The following is a 17293-nucleotide window of genomic DNA, read 5'->3' as shown; positions in this document are numbered from 1 at the left end:
GGGAGGCTATGGGCTGGGGAGATCAAAGGAGGGCAAGCTGAGAAAGCATTGGGGACAAAAGGGGAGAAGTGAAAGTTAGGCTTAGGGATAAAAGTGTTTGGGAAACAATAATATTGACCTACACAGAGTCCCATGTGGTGGTAACAAACAAGGAAAATCTATTTATAAAGAATTAGTTTTAGCAAAATACAATAATTTGTGTCTGCATGTTTTAGAGAATTTGTCTTCCTGAGAGTGTTTGCCAGAGATGCAAACATTGTCGTTGGAGCTTGTTAGCAAAATGTCAAGTGAGATTCTTGTGTGCCCACTTATTATTTTGCCAGAGTGGAGAGAAACAGGATGTTCTCTCTGAAGTGAGTTGCCCCAGGTTGTTGTCTTTTAAGCCTCACCTTCACCTACACCTCCAAATTAACTTCATTTTTATTTCTCAGTGTCCTCTGTTTAGTCCCATCTGCCTCATTTTGAAAGAGTACAATCAGCAATAGAGTCATTTTAATGTCATCATAAAAATGTTATTTACCAGAGGCAAAGTATGTAATTTATCATCTGTGTTGTATACCAGATATTTTACATATGGATTTTCATTCAATCCAAGTATGCTGTAGTTGGTAACACTTTACAGGTGAGAACACAAAAGCCTGACACATTGACATGTTCAAAGTCAACAAGGAAAGTTTCACTCCACCATGTCTGATTCCAACACCAATCCCATTTTGCAGACAATAGAGGCTGTTAAGGTTTATGTTCTACTCAAGTGATTCCCTGACCCAAAACTTAAGTAAAACTTTCTTGGTTTGGTGATAGCAGGTGTAGGAGTATTGCTGTCTAGAGAGATGGAGAGTAGATTCTGTGTGGTCCCTGTCCACCTCTGCAGATTGCATTCACTTGTCAAGAAAGAGAAGTGAAAGACAAGGACAAAGGTGACTCGTAGGAATTGAACCCAATACTTCTGAGATTCCTTTCCTCTTAGATTCTACATATCCCTGATTTTTAGCACTCTTCTAGTTCTTCAAACCTAAACATAGTTATATCTCATTACTTTAAGAATAGTACCATTTCCACTAATTCCAACAGCAAAAATGAGGATACAGTATGTAAAAAAAAATTTTCTTGACAGTCCCACAAAATCTTTTCTGTAAAAAGAAACCATAGGGTCCAGCACTGTGGCTCAGCGGGTTAACGCCCTGGCCTGAAATGCCAGCATTCCATATGGGCGCCAGTTCGAGACCTGGCTGCTCCACTTTCCATCCAGCTCTCTGCTATGGCCTGGGAAAGCAGTAAAAGATGGCCCAAGTCCTTGGGTCCCTGCACCCGCATGGAATACCTGGAAGAAGTTCCTGGCTCCTGGCTTTGGATCGGCACAGCTCCAGCGGTTGCAGCCATCTGGAGAATGAACCATCGGATGGAAGACTTCACTCTCTCTCTGATTCTCCTCTCTCTGTGTAACTCTGACTTTGAAATAAATAAAATAAATCTTAAAAAAAAAAAAAAGAAACCATAGTAATATCCTCTACTTAGATATCCATGCTGGGACACATGAGGCATTTCTGGGGTCTGCCAGGAGGTTTGGGCACTGCTGCAAACACACCAAGATCAAACTAACATCTGGGAAATGGTGGCTTAAAATTTCCCTTAAAATTTCATGATTCTTGTGATGTTATTATTCAGTGAAACTTGAACAAAATCTTTATCTAGTATCATTTCATTACCCTCTACTAGACACCCCTAATTTCAGAGCTTAACAAGCACAAAGATGCTACAAACACTGATACCAAACCTACTTTTTAAAAACCATCACCAGGGCCGGCACTTGGTTAATCCTCCGCCTGTGGCACCGGCATCCCTTATGGGTGCCAGTTCTAGTCCTGGTTGCTCCTCTTCCAGTTCAGCTCTTTGCAGTGGAGGATGGCCCAAGTGCTTGGACCCTTGCACCTGCATGGGAGACCAGAAGGAAGCACCTGGCTCCTGGCTTTGGATCAGTGCAGCGCCAGCAGTAGCGGTCATTTGAGGAGTGAACCAATAGAGGGAGGACCTTTCTCTCTCTCTCTCTCTCTCTCTCTCTCTCTCACTGTCTATAACTCTATCTGTCCAAAAAAAAAAAAATCACCAACCTTGGAGAACTAAACCAACATTTTGGAATTCTATTCAGAGCTGAAAGCAGGCTAACAGATCACATGTCCATATATCTGTTCACCTTTCTAAGCAGTCTTACATCCTTTATGCCTGCTCTGCCTCCACCTGACTTGTACCACCATCAACTCAACTATGCCCAAACTCAAGGCTGGCACTATCTTTATAACAATTCTGTAAGTCATAACAGTAGGGTTCTGTGATGCAAACTTAGTTCACTCCACAGCCTAAAGAGAAACCTCAGGGGTGAGCTGGGAAATTCTACCCTTAACTTCTGCTAGATAAGCATTCCTCTGAACAAAACTGCAACTCCTTCTTAGGTGCCACCTTTGCACATTACTTATGGGTGCTTTCCACAAAGTCAGCAGGACTTCCAGATACTAAAAATACATAGGTGTATACTAAAAACACATAGGTATATAGAAAGTCCCAATGTGTGGAACCTACTTATACAAAGGTGCATATTAGACTGTGGACAAACTCTGAATGTCAAGGGCTCCTTTCAAAATGATCATATCAACCTGTTCATCTCCAACAATCCATGAAAAGACACTTTTCCATCTTTGTGCAACAGAATCGCCTAGGGAGTTTGTTAAAAATATACCTTCCCAGGGTTGACTCCAATCCTACTAGATTAGAATCGCCAGTGACAGAAATCAGGAGTGTGCATTTTAATAAGCTTCCTAGTTGATCATAGAGAACATACATGTTTGATAAATTTTGCTGTATGTAGCCTAAATTGAAGATGGCATGATTCAAAATAATTTTATAATTCATTGTGCTATGGCATTAAAAATTTCCCTTACAATTTGGATGTTTCCTAAAATATGTCTAAGATTTGGCAGTTCGCAAGCCTGTAATAATGGGTATTCAAGAAGAAAAAGGCAAATTCCCCTGGCAAAATCAGACTTTAACCCTGGCAACATGAGATGGAGGTATAGATTGCATCCTTCCTTCTTCCACCTTCTCTCACTGCTGGCCCAGGAATGACTGGCCATAAATGTGTAGCTTTTTTAATACAAATCATACTCTTTCTCAGTGGTTATTGTAGTTGGGTTTTCTTTTTACAATGCCATGACATGATTGGGTTAGAATAAGTTTTAGGAGATGTAATGCCTTCATTTTCACAAGGAAGGACTAAATCTCCTTTCCACAGCAAGTACCTTGGGACTTCAATTTCAGGGGTGAAAGTCCCTAAAGTTAATGTCAGTGAATACAACACAGCAAACAGGTGAACGACAGTGTGACTGGTAACCACTCCAGGCCAGAGCACACAGTGGTAGCTTTGACTTTACCCTGAGCCTCCATGGAGAGGAAGTTCATAGCCAGTTAGCCACTAATGGGAAATTCATGTTCACTTTCGACATCCCGTTTTTCCCTTTTTCATTTCCACAGCTGCAAATTGAGTTTCTATACGCAAGCAGACAGCTATGGGTAAGCCCAGTTGAAATAATGCCAACTGATGAGATCACATATAAATGCATAGTGTCTGCGAGAAGACTGGAGAAAACTTTAGAACAGTATCATCAGCTTCTCATGAAAATGGAAAATACTTAAAATTTTTTCAAAAACAAAAAACACATTTAAAACCAATTTTTTTTTTTTTTTTTTTTTTTTTTGACAGGCAGAGTGGACAGTGAGAGAGAGAGACAGAGAGAGAAAGGTCTTCCTTTGCCGTTGGTTCACCCTCCAATGGCCGCCGCTGCAGCCGGCGCACCGTGCTGATCCGATGGCAGGAGCCAGGATCCAGGTGCTTTTCCTGGTCTCCCATGGGGTGCAGGGCCCAAGCACCTGGGCCATCCTCCACTGCACTCCCTGGCCATAGCAGAGAGCTGGCCTGGAAGAGGGGCTACCGGGACAGAATCCAGTGCCCCGACCGGGACTAGAACCCGGTGTGCCGGCGCCGCAAAGTGGAGGATTAGCCTAGTGAGCCGCGGCGCCGGCTTAAAACCAATTTTTAAAAAATATTGTCTAGCTAATATATTCAGCAAGTGTTTATTAAACATTTATGATATGGCAGGGGACACAAAAATTAATAAGAGGGAGACTTACATCAAAGAGTTTTGTTTCTGAGGCCGGCATTATGGCGTAGTAGGTACATCCACTGCCTGCGATGCCAACATATGGGCACCAGTTCACATTCCAGTTGTTCCACTTCTGATTCAGGTCCCTGCTAATGAGCCTGGGAAAACAGCAAAAGATGGCCCAAGTCCTTGGGGGCCTACACCCACTTGGGAGATGTGAAAGAAGCTCCTGGCTTTGGTCTGACCCAGCCTTAACCATTTGGGGAGTAAACCAGAGGATTGAAGATTCTCTCTCTCTCTCTTTCTCTCCCCCCCCCTTTCAAAAACTAAAATGAAATTTTTTAAAAATTCTTTTTTATCCCAAATAGAAGCTTCGGGGCTTTTTTGTTGCTAAAAATCCACTCCTGTTAACATAACTTAATCTTTAAATCATGTTTTAAAAACTTTAATTTCCAGGTGTGATGGAGCAACTAGTATTGGAGTAACCCTCCTACTATAAACAAAATTCTAGGTAATATATGAGGTAAATGAGTTTAAGCATTCTGCAACAGGAAACGCAACACTGTGACTGCTGAGAAAGGAGAAATGCATAAGGTAAGCCCCATAATTGCCCTAGATCTCTTCCTGGGTACAACTTTCCAACTATAGAACAACAAGCTGGGATCCAAGAAGTCCTGCGGAGCTAGAAATGCAGAGATCAAAATTCAGAAGAACTCGCCGGCCGCAGCGCGCCGGCCGCGGCGGCCATTGGAGGGTGAACCAACGGCAAAGGAAGACCTTTCTCTCTGTCTCTCTCTCTCTCACTGTCCACTCTGCCTGTCAAAAATAAAAAATAAAAATAAAAAAATTCAGAAGAACTGAAACAACTAGAATCTCAAAGGAAAGTTTTCCTAGGAAGAAAGGAAGTTGTGTTGGGTGTGGAAGAAGGGAGAGCAGAAAAAAAGCCCTGAAGTTACCTGGAAGGTTTTCTATGAACCCTACGCTAAGGACTGAAAGGCACATGTCTAGCACAAGACTACCTGAAGCTTGTAGTAACTACAGAGAAAGGGAGTTGACAGACAAGAGCAAAACTGGGTTTCCATACCAGAGTACTAGTGGAAATTGAGGTTCCGACAACACCAAAGTAAAAATATCTTGTTATCAATTTATTAACATGCCAGGCATCTAACTGAGGTACCAGAAAAGCTTATAATCATGCTCTACAGTAAGGTCCACTCCAGGCTCAGCCTAACAAGGTCTAAAACTAAGTTTCAAAAGATCTACTGAGGGATCCAAAAGTTAAACAAAAAAATTGAAAATTAAAAAATAAAAAAAAAGATCTACTGAGGAGTCAGCATTGTGGTGCAGCCAGTTAAGCCACTGCTTGCAGTGTTGGCATCCCACAAGAGAGTGCTGCGGCAAGAACAGGCTACTCCACTTCAGATCCAACTCCCTGCTAATGGCCCTGGGAAGACAGTAAATGATGGCCCAAGTACTTTAGCCTCTGCCCCCCAAGGTGGGAGGCCCAGATGGAGTTCTTGGCTCCTGGTTTCAGCCTGGCCCAGACCTAGCTGTTGTAGCCATTTGGGAAGATTCCCAGAGGATAGAAGATCTCTCTGTCTCTCCTTGTATCTCTGTCATTCATCATTCTACCTTTCAAATAAGTAAATATTTTTCAAAAACCTACTTAGAAGACAGAACTTGGAGCTTGAGATATGCTAAAATGGAGGGACTTGGGAACATATTGAGCTTTCCAGAGGAGTGCAAAGTAATCAGCCAGTGTCTGAACTGCTAAGAGAAGAAAAATAAGTCTTTCTCAAGGGAAGGTAACAAAAGTCCAGGACCTAGATGCTATTCAATGTACCACCAACAATGTTCAGTGAAAAATAATGCAAAAAAGAAAAGACAAATGTGACCTAATCAAGAGAAAATATCAGACCTACCATTACTAATATTGGATTTTTTTTTTTTTTTTTTTTTTTTTTTTTTTTTTTGGACAGGCAGAGTGGACAGTGAGAGAGAGAGAGAGAGAAAGGTCTTCCTTTTCCTTTTCACTCCCCAATGGCCGCTGCAGCCAGTGCGCTTGCTGCGGCCAGCACACCGCACTGATCCAAAACCAGAAGCTAGGTGCTTCTCCTGGTCTCCCATGCGGGTGCAGGGCCCAAGCACTTGGGCCATCCTCCACTGCACTCCCGGGCCACAGCAGAGAGTTGGACTGGAAGAGGAGCAACCGGGACAGAATTCAGCGCCCCGACTGGGACTAGAATCCGGGATGCCGGCGCCGCAGGCAGAGGGTTAGCCTATTGAGCCGCGGCACTGGCCTAATATTGGGTTTAAAAGGCGAGGACTTTAAAGCAATTACTATAAATGTGGATCTAAGACTTAAATATGTGTTAAAGAAGTAAAGAAGTTGCGTGCTTGCTGAGTGAAAAGATAGGAAATCTTTTTTTTAAAAAAAAAAAGATTTATTTATTTATTTGAAAGTCAGAGTTACACCAAGAGAAAATGAGGGGGAGAGAGAGAGAGAAAAAGAGAGAGAGAGAGAGAGAAATAGGTCTTCCATCCAATGGTTCACTCCCCAATTGGCCACAATGGCCGGAGCTGCGCCACTCCAAAGCCAGGAGCCAGGAGCTTCCTCCGGGTCTCCCATGCGGGTGCAGGGGCCCAAGGACTTGGGTCATCTTCTACTGCTTCCCCAGGCCATAGCAGAGAGCTGGATTGGAAGTGGAGCAGCCGGGCATTGAACCGGTGCCCATATGGGATGCTGGCACTGCAGACTGGGGCTTTAACCCACTGAGCCACAGTGCCGGACCCAATAGGAAATTTTAAGAAATAAACATAAGCTATAAAAAAATAGGTATGATGGTCCTGAGAAGTTCAAAGACCAAAAAAAAAATCACAATAAGTTAGAGATAGTAGCAGAAAGGCAGTGAACTTGAACAGAGAGAGACATGTCTATAGAAATCTTCCAAACTAATGAATAGAGAGACCATAGATTGAAGAAAAATAATAAGATCCTCAGAGACCTGTAGAACAATAGAAAACTGTTTAAATAAATGTAATTAAAAACCCAGAAAGAGAAGAAAATGAGAATGGGGTAACATAATCTTTAAAATTTTTATTTGTGGGGCCAGCACAGTGGCGCAGTAGGTTAATCCTCCACCTGCAGTGTCGGCATCCTATATGGGCACCGGTTGTAGGCCCGGCTGCTCCTCTTCCAATCCAGCTCTCTGCTATGGCCTGGGAAAGTGATGGAGGATGGTTCAGGTCCTTGTACCCCTGCACCTGTGTGGGGGACCTGGAAGAAGCTCCTGGCTCCTGGCTTTGGATTGGCACAGCTCTGGCCTTTGTGGCCATTTGGGGAGTGAATCAGCGGATGGAAGACCTCTTTCTCTCTCTCTCTCTCTCTCTCTCTCTCTCTGCCTCTGCTTCTACATAACTCTCTCAACTAAATAAATAAATCTTTTAAAAAGTTATGAATTATAATTGGGGCTGGCGTTGTGGCTCACTTGGTTAATCCTCCGCCTGCGGCGCCAGCATCCCATATGGGCGCTGGGTTCTAGTCCCGGTTGCTCCTCTTCCAGTCTAGCTCTCTGCTGTGGCCTGGGAGGGCAGTGGAGAATGCCCCAACTCCTTGGGCCCCTGCACCCAAGTGGGAGACCAGGAAGAAGCACCTGGCTCCTTGCTTTGGATCAGCGCAGCGCCAGCCATGGCGGTCATTTGGGGAGTGAACCAATGGAAGGAAGACCTTCCTCTCTGTCTCTGTCTCTCACTGTCTATAACTCTACCTGTCAAATTAAAAAATTATGAATTATAATTCAGTGCAAGAGATGCTCAACATCAACAGTCATTGGAAGAATTAACTAAAGCTATAATACTACACATCCATTAGAAGGACTAATATTAGAAAGACTGTCAGTATCAAGTTTTGGGGAAAGTGGAGATTAGTTGGCTCTCTTATGCCTTGCTATTGGGAGTGAAAAATGGTACAACCACTCTGGAAAACAACTAGACAATTTATTTTAAAGTTAAGTATACAGTTACATAAATCAGTTATTCTACTCATAGGTGCTTACCAAAATGAAATGAGAACTTATGTTCAAAGCAACTTTAGTCATAAAAGTCAAAAACTGGAAATAACTCAAATGCCCACCAAAGGGTGGATGGCTAACAAATTGTGTTCTTAATGTGATGGATACTACACAACAATGAAGATACACATTACTGGGGCCAGTGCTGTTGTGTAGCAGGTAAAGCTTTTGCCTGTAGCATCAGCATCCTGTATGGGCACCGGTTCTAGTCCCAGCTGCTCCCCTTCCAATCCAGCTCTCTGTTATGGCCTGGGAAAGCAATAGAAGATGGCCCAAGTCCTCGGGCCCCCGCACCCATGTGGGAGACCTGGAGGAAGCTCCTGGCTCTTGGCTTCAGATCAGCACAGCTCTGGCCATTGCAGCCAATTGGGGAGTGAACCAGCAGATGGAAGACCTCTCTCTGCCTCTCCTTCTCTGTATAAATCTGACTTTCAAATAAATAAATAAATCTTTAAATATATATATATACATATATATATACACATTACTGCTAAATGCACCACTGTGAATAAATCTCAAATACACTATGCTGAGTAAAAGAAGCTCAATAGAAAAGAATATTAGTGTATGATTCCATTTATATGAGGTACTAAAAGAGGCAAAACTAATCTGTATTGATAGAAATCAGATCAATGATGACCAGAGCAATGTGTGGGAGGAACTGACTCTGAAAAAAAACACAGACACTTTCTGGGATGATAAATATGTTCTGTACCTTGATTGGGGTGGTGGTTTCATGAGTGTATACATCTGTTGAACTGCATACTTAAAATGAATGCTTTTTATTGTGTGCAAATTATAACCCACAAAGTTGATTTTTAAAAGACACTTACCTAACTCTTAAAATTAAAAGCTTACCTTCAACATCATTCTGTAATGAGTCATTTGGCAATAAGTTTTATAGGGAACAAGTCCTTTTATGAATCACACACTAGCACCTTGAATGTGTAACCATTCATTTGTGTTGCATGTGCATAGGTAGAGAAAGAGATGCCCGTTAAACCAAAAAAGCCCCTGTCCAACATCTCTGATTCTAGACTACAGAAGGAACTAACACTTGGATTCTCACATTTCTAAATGCTCTCAGTAATTATTTGTTGACCAGTTCCCAGAATGTCCATATTTACTGCATAAACAAGTCAAACCATCTGATATCTTGACTGCTGCAGAGCTCAGGGGCCCGTTCTCAATCTGCCTATGTCTCATGGTAGAGGTAAACAAGTAGTCTGATGGCATAGCAAGAGGGTACTATTACTAGTCACACGTGCTGATCACCTTCCCTTGCTCAGACTTTTTGAGGAACAGTGGTAACTGGGAAGCTAGGCTTTCCTTTCCTTCAAATTTTCCTATCTGCAGTGGAAAACTAATGGCCAAAAATGAGATATCATAAACTAGGCAATGCTAGCTTGTGTAATTGCCATGCATGCCAAAATGAGAAGCCTCATCTATTATAAAACCTCTCTTGCTGATTTAAAGCCTGAAAAGGAAAAGCAGGAAATGTATAAAATTATCTATAAACTCAAACCCTGTGTTACCTATTGTATTTGATTTCCACTACTATGTAACAAACTACCCCAATCTTAGTAGCTTAAACCAACAACTTCAAAAAATTCATGAATGGGGTGCTGGCTCTCTGGTATAGTAGGCTATGCCTCCGCCTGCAGTGCTGGCATCCCATATGGGCGCCAATTCAAATCCTGGCTCCTCTTCTTCCAAACCAATTTTCTGCTTATGGCCTGGGAAAGTAGTGGAGGATGACCCATGTGCCTGGGCCCTTGCATTTGCATGGTAGACCCAGAGAAAGCTCCTGGTTCCTGGCTTCGGATCTGCCCAGCTCTAACCATTGTATCCATTTGGGGAGTGAACCAGCAGATAGAATACCCTTCTCTCTGTCTTTCCTTCTCTCTATCTGTAGCTCTGCCTCTCAAATAAATAACTAAAATCTTTTTTAAAAAAAAAGTTCATGGAAAATGCATATTATTTAAAAAGTACACATAAATCTCAAATTTTTGTATGAGACTTTTTTTTTTTTTTTTGGACAGGCAGAGTGGACAGTGAGAGAGAGAGACAGAGAGAAAGGTCTTCCTTTTTCCGTTGGTTCACCCCCGAAGTGACCGCTACGGCTGACACGTTGTGGCTGGCGCGCTGTACCGATCTGAAGCCAGAGCCAGGTGCTTCTCCTGGTCTCCCATGTGGGTGCAGGGCCCAAGAACCTGGGCCATCCTCCACTGTACTCCCAGGCCACAGCAGAGAGCTGGACTGGAAGAGGAGCAACCGGGACAGAATCTGGTGCCCCAACCGGGACTAGAACCCGGTGTGCCAGCGCCGCAAGCGGAGGATTAGCCTAGTGAGCTGTGGCGCTGGCTTGAGACTGTTTTTAATTCCCAGGAGCTCAAGGCAGAGAGAGATCTGGATGAACTGGGAAAAGGTTCATAGAGGAAATTGCAGCTAGGCGGGCTTTCTAGGATGCATTGAATTTGGAGAGGCAAGGGATTGACAAAAGACAGAAATGCACCAAACATCTGTGGAAGCACTTAGGCAATGGATGGACCATTGGGGAAGGATGAAAGACACAATTAGAAAAACAGGATAAAATGAAAGTGAAGATGGCTGGGGCTAGGCGCTATGGTATAGTAGGTAGAGCCAGCACCTGTGGCACCAGCATCCCATATGGGTTCCTGTTTGAGTTCTGGCTGCTCTACTTCTGATAGAGCTTCCTGCTTGTGCCTAGGAAAGCAGCAAAAGATGGCCCAAGTTCTTGGGCCCTGAATCAATAGAGGAGACCTGGAGGAAGCTCTTGGCTCTTGGCTAGGAACCAGCCCATCTCTGTCCATTGTAGCTATCTGGAGAGTGAACCAGCAGATAAAGGATCTCTCTCTCTCTCTCTCTCTCTCTCTCTCTCTCTGTAGTTCTGTCTTTCAAAAAAATAAATAAATCTTAAGAAAAAAGTGAAGATGGCTTTCTAAACTAAGAGAGGATTCTGCCTTCTGTTCGGTAGGAGACACTGAGTCTTTGAAAAAGCTTTGCAGCTTTCTTTGAGAGTTGACTAAATGATAGGAAATTTTGAATTGGTGAGAAAAGAAAGAAAATTAAATACTACAAGAGACATAAATTACATCTCTCCTAGAGGTAGAGACTGACATCTATAATGCATTGGATGGATTTTTACTTATTTTAGGAAAAAATGTAAGAGGAAAAGAAAAAAGAAGAATGACAAAATGTTTGTAAATGATGAAGCTTCCTGATAGGTAAGTGAAGTTTCTATATTAGATAGATAGATAGGTCGGTAGGTAGATAGGTAGATAGATAGATAGATCTTTAGGTAGGTAGGTAGGTAGGTAGGTAGGTAGATCAGTCTTTAGGTAGGTAGGTAGGTAGGTAGGTAGATAGACGGACAGACACACATAAATAGGTTTAAGAGACAGAGAGAGGGAAAGGGAGAAGGGGCAGAGTTAGAAACAGAAACAGAGACAAAGAGAGAGAGAGTTTGCACCTGCTGGTTCACTCCCTATATACCCAAAAAGGCAAAGGCTGGGTAAGGCCAAAACCAGGAGCTACAACATAATCCAAGTAGTCCATATTGGTGGCAGAGGCACAACTGCTTCCCTGGGCCATCACCTGCTACCTCTCAGGATGCACACAGAAGAAAGCTGGAATCAGAAGCAGAACCACAATTTATACCGAAGAACTTTGACATGGGACACAGTGTCTTAACTACTACGCCAAATATCTTACCCTGAGATTCAGTGTATTATGCTCCCTACTTGTGTATGTGCTTGAATATTCTACAAAAAGTCAATAGCACAATAGTGCCATTTCAGGAATAAAATCATGAAAATCTTGACCTAAGTGATGGCAGGAAAAGAAGATGAATTGAATATTCATTTTGACCTTGATAACAGATTTGATATAACTTTAGCTGAGGGAAAAAATAAAACTGACTCATTTATTTACTCTGAGAAATATAATAATGTCATAAAAGAGAAACCTATCAACTGTCTATGAATTCATAGCCTTTAAATGATGTAACTAATTGATCTACATAATTGGAATTTGTTTAAGTAAGTTTTTGTCTTTTGATGACTTTCTCTCTGTTCACCATATAAAAAAAAACTGGATAGTTCTTTATCAGATTTAAAGGTTCTATTTTGGAAAATATGAATTAAAAATATAGCCTCATTTTGCCTATTAAAAAAGTAATCTTGTTGGGTCATTGAGGAGTCTCTAGTCACTTTTCCATTAAGTAAGTCAATACTGTATGAATATATGGTATTTAAAGTTTTCTGCAAGTTGATTTCCAAAATTCATCCTTTAAAAAAAAATCCAACAACCTTTGAGCAGAGGTGCCATCCAAATGTTTACTTCTTTTCCCAAGTGATGTGTTTTAAATTTTCTTTAGATACGCATAAGAATTTATACCAGGCAAAATTTCTCCCTGAAGATGGACTTGAGCCATTATCTGCTGCCTTCCAGGGTGCATGTTAGCAGGAAGCTGGGTGAGAAGTGGAGTAGCGTGGACTCAGGAGTAGGCACTCTAAAAGGGATGCAAGCATCCTAGGTGGTGACTTAACCACAAACTCCCACGCTGGGGAATAGCCTTTTTAAAGACAAAATAACATCTAATGAAAAAAAAAAATTTGGAACCAATTGGGAAAAGCAGGCTTTCAGCAGGCAGGTTCCCACTGAAACAAATCCCCAATCTACCCTTTGAAAATGAAAAGAGAAGTGCAATTCATTCTCTTTCAGAGAAGCCAGCACCTGAGGTTCCCATGAAACCCAATCAGGAGGCACCCCCACACTCTGATGCAAGCCCTAGAAACTGAAGTCCTACTTGAAAACAGTGTGGCTGAAAACACAGAGAACAGGCCATGTGAATTAAGATATGACAAACTGATAAACAGTCACTTGAAACCTAAGCCCTACCTAAATCAAGGCAAGGAATCTAGTATTATTTCACAATCTAAAATTTACCCTAGTCATGCCTAAAGACACTATGCTGTTCCAACAGGAAGCTCACATGGATCCAACAACCAAGTTCCCAGAGTTGCTAAAATCTTTATTTTCAGAGCAATAGCCAAAAGCCTATCACTTAAAAAGATAGGATCTAAGCCTAAATGGTATGCTTCAATAGAGTTCCACAAAGCTGAATCAATAGTTGTTGTCTGATATCATAGATTTCCTTGAGTCCATTCCTTTCAAACATTTGCAGTTTCCAGTGAGGGCTTACCCTGCAGTTACCATTGCAAAGGCAGTGGTTCTAAATAATGAATCAGCATTTAATCTGTGATCCTGTTGTTGCCCACATGGGCAATTCTAGGTAGTGTGATACAAGGTGAGGAGAAGCACAATTATCATATGCATACAGGCAGCAGAATGACTACTGATAATTAAAGAAGCTTTGAGGTAAGTTTAAAATATCTAAAGCTGGGGCTAGTGCTGTGACCAACAGGTTAACGCCCTGGCCGGAAACACCAGCATCCCATATGGGCACTGGTTCAAGACCCAGCTGCTCTACTTCCTATCCAGCTCTCTGTTATGGCCTGGGAAAGCAGTGGAGGACGGCCCAAGTCCTTGGCTCCCTGCACCTGCATGGGAGACCCAGAAGAAGCTCCTGGCTTTGGATCAGTGCAACTCCAGCTATTGCGGCCAGTTGGGGAGTGAACCAGTGAATGGAGGACCTCTCTCTCTTTCTGCCTATCTCCTCTTTCTGTGTAACTCCGCCTGTCAAATAAATAAACCTTTAAAAAAAAGAACAAGAAATTCATCATATTTATCTGAATACACAAACTGCTCACACCGTACATTGTAATCTATAAATCATTATTAAATAAGTGAATGAAGGAATGATTGGGGAAGAAGAAACATGAATAACAAACATATTTCTATTATTATTCCCCTGTAACATGAGAATTGGACTCAGTGAGATTAAGCCTCTTGCCCAAGTTCACCTGCCTAATAAGTGCCAGAAGTTCAAGCTCATGTTTTTTTTTATTTCTGGGATCTTTCCTTCAATCCATCTTTCTCCAGCCAGATGAGCACAGTAATAGTATATCTCAAACCTACTTGAACTCTAGAGTATTCACTTCTCATATCCAAAACAGAAGAGATGAGATAATATATAAGATTTAATAATCAAAACCTTATGGCTTATAATCTATATACAAGATGGATCAGTTATGCATTGCTTTACAACAAACTACTCAGAAATTTAATGACAAAGCAAAATCAGCTCTTGGCCATGACCTGGTAAAGCAGTAGAGGATGGCCCAAGTCCTTGGGCCCCTGCACTGCATGGGAAACCCAGAGGAAACTCCAGGCTCCTGACTTTGGATCCGCCCAGCTCTGCCTATTGCAGCCATTTGGGGAGTGAACCAGAGGATGGAAGATCTCTCTCTCTCTGTCTCTGTCTCTGCCTCTTTGTAACTCTGCCTTTCAAATAAATAAATCTTAAAAAAAAAAAAAAAAAACAGAGCCAAAAATATCCTAGATTATTTGAGTAGGTCTTGAATTCAATGGCAAGTGTCCTTGTAAGAGATACACAGAGGGGAGACCCAGAGAGCAAAGGAGAAATTCCTGAGCAGAGATTGGTTTCACTGCCACAAGTAAAGGAATGTCTAGAGACTCCATGGCTAGAATAGGCAAGGATGGAATCCCTCTAGGTCCTTTGGAAAGAAGCTGCTTCTACCCACAGCTTGATTAATGAATGAACCTCTCTCATTTAAGCCACAAAATTGGCCATTGTTATACAGTCCTAGGGAACTAACATCCCTGGGAAACTTAAAAACCAGAATGACTCTATCCAAATGTTTTCTGAAAATGGAGAAACAGACTGACTCATGATTTCATCTTCAAAGCTGGTTTCCTTTTTGTTTGTTTTATATTTTATTTATTTGAAAGGCAGAGTGACAGAGAGTGAGGGAGAGATGGAGAAAGATTTTCCATCTGCTAGTTCACACTCCAAATGGTCGTAATGACTGGAACTAGTACAGGCCAAAGCCAGGAGCCATGTGCGCCATCTGGGTCTCCCTTGCAGGTGGCAGGGGCCCAAGTACTTGAAACATTTTCCACTGCCTTCCCAGGCACCTAAGCAGGGAGTTGGATCGGAAGTAGAGCAGCTGGGACTCAAACTGGCACACCAATATGAGCTGCTGGCATCCCAAATAGCTGTGCCACAATGCTGGCCCCAAAGCTGGTTTCAGAACCATGGGACCCAGGGTATCTGGCCCATTGCGAGTACTCATTAGTTTCTGTTTCATCCTCATGGACATTCCAGCAGCCCGTGTTACACCATATGGTTACTGTCCAACCATAGCTACTCTCCAAAGTCTGCATTTTGTGATTTAGACTAAGACTACGCACTAGAGTCATACATCAACCAGAAGCCCTGAAAACTCTGGAAATTCTGATTCAGTAAGTCTGGGGTGGAGACTATACATCTGTGCATTTAACAAGCATTCCAAAAGACACTGGTGTTCCCCTAAGACTGAAACCCTGAACATAGCGCATTCATCAACTGGACTACCTAGCTAGTCTCATCCCTAAACCCTCTGGGGCAGATGGGCAAGGGGAAGAATGTGATGGAGTGAGGAGAGCACAGGCTGGAGAGAAGGAAAAAAATACACAAAAGAAAGCAGGACACCCTTTCAGAAGAATCTACAATGTTTTTCTTCCTGGAAATGTGCCCTCCATGTAGTGTTTCTGGGTCTACTCAGACTCCAAAGGCAGAACAGAGGGAACTGAGATTTGGTGTTCACTTGAAGCATAAAAATACTTGTGGATTAAGTCATAAATTCCAGTGAACAATAAAACATTTATGCATTGGGGTTGGTGTTGTGGCAGAGTGGGTAAAGCCACCACCTGTGCACTGGTTTGTGTCCCAGTTGCTCCACTTCTGATTCAGCTTCCTGCTAATGGCCTAGGAAAAAGCAGTAGAAGATGGTTCAAGTGTTTGGGCCCCTGCAACCCATGTGGGAGACCTGGATAAAGCTCCTGGCTCCTGGCTTCAGCCTAGCTCAGGCCTGGCCATTAGTCACATAGGGAGTGAATCAGCATGTGAAAGATATCTCTCTCTCTCCCTCTCTCTCTCTCTCTTTGTCCCTCTCTAACTCTTCAAATAAATTAATTAAATCTTTTTAGAAATAATGCATTGAAGTATAAAATATGTGAAGAAAAATAAAGCTATAAATTCAATTAAAGACTATTGATGTCTACCGTGTCATATACTGTGCTGGCTACCAGACCTCTAATGATGAATAAGACAATCCCTCCCCTTCTCTCAATGACTAAGCCAGGGCACAAGCAGGAAAAACAAAAACCTGGCAGTATAGTTACAACTAATCTCAAACCTTGCATCCAGACCTTGTTTCAGAGAACCCATCAAGAACTTGCCCAGTGGCTGAAGCTGATTTCTCCCTTTGATCACATTCAATACAGAACAATTAATGTTACAAGAAAATGGAAGTCAGTGGTGGTAGGTTTAAGAAGCTGACAGTTATTAATAGCTGGGGGAGTTGGAGGAAATTCTCCACTCCTGATTAAGTGAAAATATAGAAGGATATTAGATATTTCTGATTTGACTAACAAATAGTGCTGACAGACTTAGTCTCTGACTGTTGGGAGATTCCTCCGTGGATAGTTAGTCCTTGGCAAAGAGGGATCACCAGATTTTTAAAAAACTAAAAATGAATCCACTTAAGCTCACTTTCATTAGCTTATCATCAATTTCACTGTTAAATGATGTAACTCAGTTCAGTTCAGATTATTATAGTCATTCATTAGTGTTTAATAATATAACGCTGGCTCAAAAACACCACTTGCCCCAAAATTGGTGATCCCAATCAGAATTGGCAAGCATTCAAACACTCATTTAAACAAATTTTATGGGATTTTACCATGTTCCAGGCATGTCTGGGCACTGAAGCTTAAGCAATGAACACATGGTCTTGGCTTCTGTAAAGCTTGTTCTGTAAAGTATGTTCCGTTTAAGAGCCACTTCCCATACCTCCACAGCAGACATTGTTAATCAATCACAGCAACCTCACCTGCCAAGCTCCTACAAAACCTGAGGAT

Source organism: Oryctolagus cuniculus, chromosome 4 (genome assembly GCF_051225735.1).
Source record: "Oryctolagus cuniculus isolate XC-2025 breed Fujian yellow rabbit chromosome 4, ASM5122573v1, whole genome shotgun sequence".
Taxonomy (NCBI): Eukaryota; Metazoa; Chordata; class Mammalia; order Lagomorpha; family Leporidae; genus Oryctolagus; species Oryctolagus cuniculus.
The sequence above is the reverse complement of the archived record's forward strand: the minus strand, read 5'-3'. Positions refer to the sequence as shown.